The sequence below is a fragment of the Dromiciops gliroides genome, chromosome 6 (assembly GCF_019393635.1).
Source record: "Dromiciops gliroides isolate mDroGli1 chromosome 6, mDroGli1.pri, whole genome shotgun sequence".
NCBI classification, from domain to species: domain Eukaryota; kingdom Metazoa; phylum Chordata; class Mammalia; order Microbiotheria; family Microbiotheriidae; genus Dromiciops; species Dromiciops gliroides.
This window is the reverse complement of record NC_057866.1, coordinates 213,708,097-213,713,928: the sequence shown is the minus strand read 5'-3', so window position 1 is coordinate 213,713,928 and position 5,832 is coordinate 213,708,097. Positions and strand designations below refer to the sequence as shown.

General features: G+C 34.3%; 1 pseudogene; it reads right to left on the bottom strand.

The window, feature by feature from the left end:
- Positions 1-780: 780 nt before the first annotated feature.
- On the bottom strand, positions 781-1,502 carry LOC122732214 (annotated as a pseudogene).
- Positions 1,503-5,832: the final 4,330 nt, after the last annotated feature.

Here is a 5,832-nt window from a genome sequence, read left to right as displayed (position 1 = left end):
TACAATATTCTGTACCCATTGTTACTCACCTCCCACATTTCTTTACAGGGAATATACTTTGTAATTTATTCTCTGGACATAGGATTAGTTACTGCAATTGAATAGCATTCGGTTTCATCTTAATTTATTTTTCAACATTATTAGAGTTGTTTAAAATATTATTCTGGTTTTGGTTACTTCATACTATTTCATGTCATATCAATCTATCCATGTTTCTCTTAAGTTTATATTAATCATTTGTTAAAGCATGATAATAGGCCATTCCATTCACATACCCCAACTAGCTCAGCCATTCTCAAATCAATGGATAAATACATTATTGCTTGGTTTCTGCTCCCACAAAGAAGGCTGCTGGCAATATTAAGTTTTATGTGAATGTTTTCTGTCTTTGACTACCTTAGATTTTGCTTAGAAGTGTAATTGAGTCTTAACTTTCTCAAGAGCAAGCCAGTTAGTCTATCATCAAACATTTATTTTGTGCTTGGCATGGGCAAAGGGTGCACATATAAAAAGAATTAAAAAGAAAGACAGTTCATATCTTTGAGGAGTTTACATTCTAATGGGGAAGACAAGCAGTGAAAAGAAAATGAAAAATGTGTATGTCTATGTAGCTGGGGGTGAGGGGGAGTTATCCTGTGCAAGGGGCATAATAGAAAATAGAAGAGTTCAGTCTGGTGAAAAATAAAGTGATGGCTATCCTGCACATATTTTAAGACTGTACAATTGCTTCATTTGAAATTTTCAGAGCATGTGAAAGGAGGACCACAGGTCCTCTGAGGCTCAATTTAAGTGGTGACAATAAAGATTTTTCCTCTTCTCCAAGGAGCATTGAGGAAAAGCTTCACTCAAATCTGTGAAGGTCATCTATTCAAAAGCAATTATATTCTTGATCTTTTCCAGCTCTTTCTCAAATTTTCCAGTTTTAAAATTTGAAGCTTTCACAAAATCAGCACTGATCTTTACACTGCTCTTCAATATCCACTAGGGCAGTGAATTTATCTTCTAGTACTGGAATCTTCAGGTGATGGAACTTCTTCTGAAACTCTTCCACAAGACCAACCTTGGCCATGTTTTCCTTGCAGAAATCCCAGTTGATCATTTGTGGCTTCTTGGGCAGGGGAGCCAATCTGGTAGTAAGATTCATTATGGGGGGACAGTTAGGTGGCACAATGGATAAAGCACTGGCCCTGGATTCAGGAGGACCTGAGTTCAAATCGGACCTCAGACACTTGACAGTTTCTAGCTGTGTGACCCTGGGCAAGTCACTTAACCCCAATTGCCTCTAAAAAAATCAGGATTTGAGACTGATTATTTCACACAAAAAGAAAAGAAGATGATTCATTATGGGATTTTAGGTCATTAGCTATGGCTTTTTGGTTGAAGGGCATAATCTCTCCAAATGCTCCTCAATCAGTAGCTTTCAGAACAAGGTTTCATCCGCCTTGGATCTTTAGCACCCCTGGCATCACACACACTGGAATATTCTTTAAAATTAGAGTCATGGAGAAGTCCCCTATCCTCTAGTCATAAGAAGAGGGGGCAGATTTAACTTCTGAAGTAGGAGATGAAATTATATTCAGGGCTGAAAGGATCTTCCAGGATTCAGAGGTTTCTGAAAAAATGTCAAAGAAATTTAATCAAGTATAGGAAGCATACGAGCTAAGTTTTGTGATTTCTATTTTGTATCTATCTATTGATTGATCAATAGATACAGATATATATACATATATATATATATATATATATAGAGAGAGAGAGAGAGAGAGAGAGAAAGACATAGACATATGCACATTTATGTATATTTGTTTTCATGGGGCAATTTCATAGCAAAGTAGATAGTGTCAGTCCTGAAATCAGGAAGATTTATTTTCCTATGAGTTTATATATGGCCTCAGATACTGTATAACTTGTATGACCCTAGTCAGGTCACTTAAACCTGTTTGTTCAGTTTCCTTATCTGTAAAATGACCTGAAATAGGAAATGGCAAACCATTTCAGTATCTTTGCCAAGAAAACTCAAAATGGATTCACAAAGAATTGGACAGTATTGAAACACCTCAGCGACAACAGTAAATATGTAAGTACATGTGTGTGCACACACACAGAGAAACACACTATATCCATACATTCACTTATTTGCATGAATACCCACACTACTCACACATATGTATGCAACACTAGCTCTCATTTATTTCAGTTCTCTTTTAAATTCAGCTATATATAAACATACAAACACACACACACACACACACACACATATATATATATATATATATATAAACAATAGTAATGATATATCTTAATTTCAAAATACTGACAATTCACAATGCCAAATTTATAAAATAGTAACATTGAGTGGACTCTTTAAGAAAAATTCTAGGACTTTCATGATTCATGATATGATTGTGAGAAGGCTTCTGTGTTTACGGAATACAAGGACTAGCTGCATCTAAAAAAATAATTCATGTTCATTGACCAAATAACTGAATCCAATTGCAGGTATCTCTCTGTGTGTTTTTCTCTCTCTGTCTTTGTCTCTTTCTCTCTCTTTCTGTTGCTCTCTCTACTACACACATATGCATACATATATACATATATATACATTATACATATACACATATAAATATATGTGTTTGCATGAATGTTTGTATATATGTGTGTGTATACACACACTCAGTAATATGTGCCACATGTGTCCTGAACTTCCTCTCAGGTGCAAATACACAGATAGATAGATAGATAGATAGATAGATAGATAGATAGATAGATAGATAGATAGATAGATAGATAGATAGAGATATACATGTATATGCGTAATTATACACACACAACTTAGATTTGCATAGTATTTTAGGATTTACAAATCATTTTACTTAACACAATCTGGTAAATTAGATACAGTTTTATCATCCCCATTTTCTGGGCATTGAAACTGAGACTCATCAAAGTTAAATGAAAATACATTAAGATAGCTATTAAGCATCCAAAGCAGGACTTTATTGTGGCTTTTCTGACTCAAAGCCTTGTGATCTTTTCACGTCCTGCCATTTTCGGTTATGAGATTTGACCCTTGAATAATAATATTTCCTGGAGTAGTATCAGCATGTTTCTTTCATGTTTTGTTTACTTGCCTTCTTTTGTTAATGAGATAGTTGATCTTTCTTTTTAGATGAAAGAATTAAAACATTGGAAACATAAAGGTATGTTTTAGGCAGGAGCTATATTTTGGTATAGAGATGATAGCTAGATAGATAAACATTGTATGTACATATAATTATAAATATATACATATATGTGTTTGTGTACATAGAGAAAGAAACAGAGAAAGCACCACGCTTAACTTATTAATCATTTATGGGCCTGTAAAGCTCCCACTAAAGGCTCTCTTTTCTGAATATTTCCCGGTTTTCCGATGTGATGCTTTGTCCCTTTTGTCAAATGGTCAAATGAGATACTATTTGTAAATGACTTGAAGACTGGCACTTAGCATAATAGGCACTCAATAGGGATAAATGCCTACCCCTCCCCTCCTCATACACACATGGTTGTTGGGTTTGTATATGATATTGTCCAACCCTGATACAGGTATTCTGCTCTAGGAAAAAAAGAAACAAAAACAAAAAAAAACTGCCCTCCCCCCAAAATCAACAACCCCCTACCCCCCCCCAAAAAAAAACGACCTAAGACCAAGTTGGTGTGATTGAAATAACTAAGGTCACTGCTTCCTCATTATTTCCATGTTGGTAAATACTTCGGGAGCTCAGTAGTGTTATCATGCATTGTTTGGACACAAAGCGCCATTAAGGTTTATACATATCACAGCTGGCAGACTATGGGTGCAAGAATTTATAAATCTAGGTAATCCAGGTATTCTACTGACCTCCTCACTCATCTATCATTTTCATATTCCTTGTTAGGCAGAATTGGTCACTGCCTATCCCCAAATCCCTACAACACTCCAACTGTTTTCAGCTGTAGTTGATACCTTTCCCTATGGGGAAAAATGAAGCTTTCTGTGATTCAAAGTAAAAGTCCTGGATTCATTGGTAGCACAACCAGCACAATCTCTATTTTCTACTTATAGAAAGCCACATCACATTGCTCAGAAGGTGGTTCCTTCTGGTTCTACTTGACTCCAGGCTGACCAATGCCAGATACATTGTATATAAACAAGTGGCTCCTTGTAGATTTTAAATTACTTAGTGCCTGTATATAATTATCACTATATTAGGTGCTATGTTTGGCATGAGGGTAGGGGGATGGAGGGAAACAAAGCTTAAAGTACTACTATAATAGAATAATTAAGAAAATTTAATGTACCCCAAAACATATATTGAATTTTAGAAGTTATTAATGTATTGAGAAAGAAACCATAGCATATTTGTTTTACAACTTTAATAGCATCTGTCTCATAATGTTGTTGTGAGAATTCAGTGAGGCAGTATTCATAAAATTGTTTAGCATAGTGCTTGGCACATAATAGATGTTTAATAAATGCTTCTTGCTTTTCTTTTCCCTTTCCTTTTAATTTAATTAGTAATCTAAAGCAGAGGTATCCAATACCAGCCAGAGGTCCTGCATTTTATGAACAATATTCCTAAGTATTATCTAAACCAGACTAAAATGTAATTTGGAAATATTTAACAAAATAAATAAAAATAGAATATAGTTAATGTCAGTATGTGGTATTCTAAATCATTATGTGGTCCACAGAGATCCTTATATACAATTTAGTCCTTGTTTCTTTTTTGTGTTCACCATGAGTTGTTTTTTTCTTTTAATTTATGGAATACAACAATCATTTCCATATCATAGTACAATTTAAAAAGCTGATTTTAGGGGGCAGTTAGGTGGTGCAGTAGATAAAGCACTGGCCCTGGATTCAGGAGGACCTGAGTTCAAATTCGGCCTCTGACACTTGACACTTACTAGCTGTGTGACCCTGGGCAAGTCACTTAATGCTCATTGCTCCGCAAAAAAAAAAAAAAAAAAAAAGCTGATTTTATATGAAACTTCAAATCTACTATGATAACTTGTTATTTAGTTCAAATATATAACAAAATTAACATGTAAATATCTTCTCTTTACCTTTTCCCCCTCTCCTGCTCTCCCTAGACAGATGGCTACCATTAGATACACTCATATATTTGTGTATATGTATATGTATATGTATATGTATATATATATTACACACACATATATACATACACACACATAGATAGATAGATAGATAGATAGATAGATAGATAGATAGATAGATAGATAGATAGATAGATAGATAGTCTATAATACTTCTATTTATCAGTTCTTTCTCTGGATACAGATTGTGTCTTTATATGTCCTTTACAGTTAACTTCATTTTTTATAATAGACAAAAATCATAGAAAAAAATTCATTCTGTCATTCTTTAAATACTGTTCCTACTGTATTCAATGTTCTCTTAGTTCTACTCATTTCACTCTTCATTATTCTTTGCATGTCTTTCCATGTTTTTCTAAATTCATTGAACACATCATTTCTTATTTCACAGTAGTATTCCATCACAATCATATACTACAACTTGTTCGGCCATTCCCAATTGATAGACATCCCTTCAATTTCCAATTCTTTGCCACCACAAAAAGAGCTGCTATAAACATTTCAAAACAAATAGGTGCTTTTTATTGTTTTCCTAATTATCTTTGGAAATGGAAGACTTAATGGTATTGCTGGGTAAAAGGATATAGGTAGCTCAATAATTCTTTGGGCATAATTCCCTATTGTTCTCCAGACTGGTGCGATCAGTTCACAGTTCCACCAAAAATAAATGTGTCCCAATTTTTCCACAGCCTC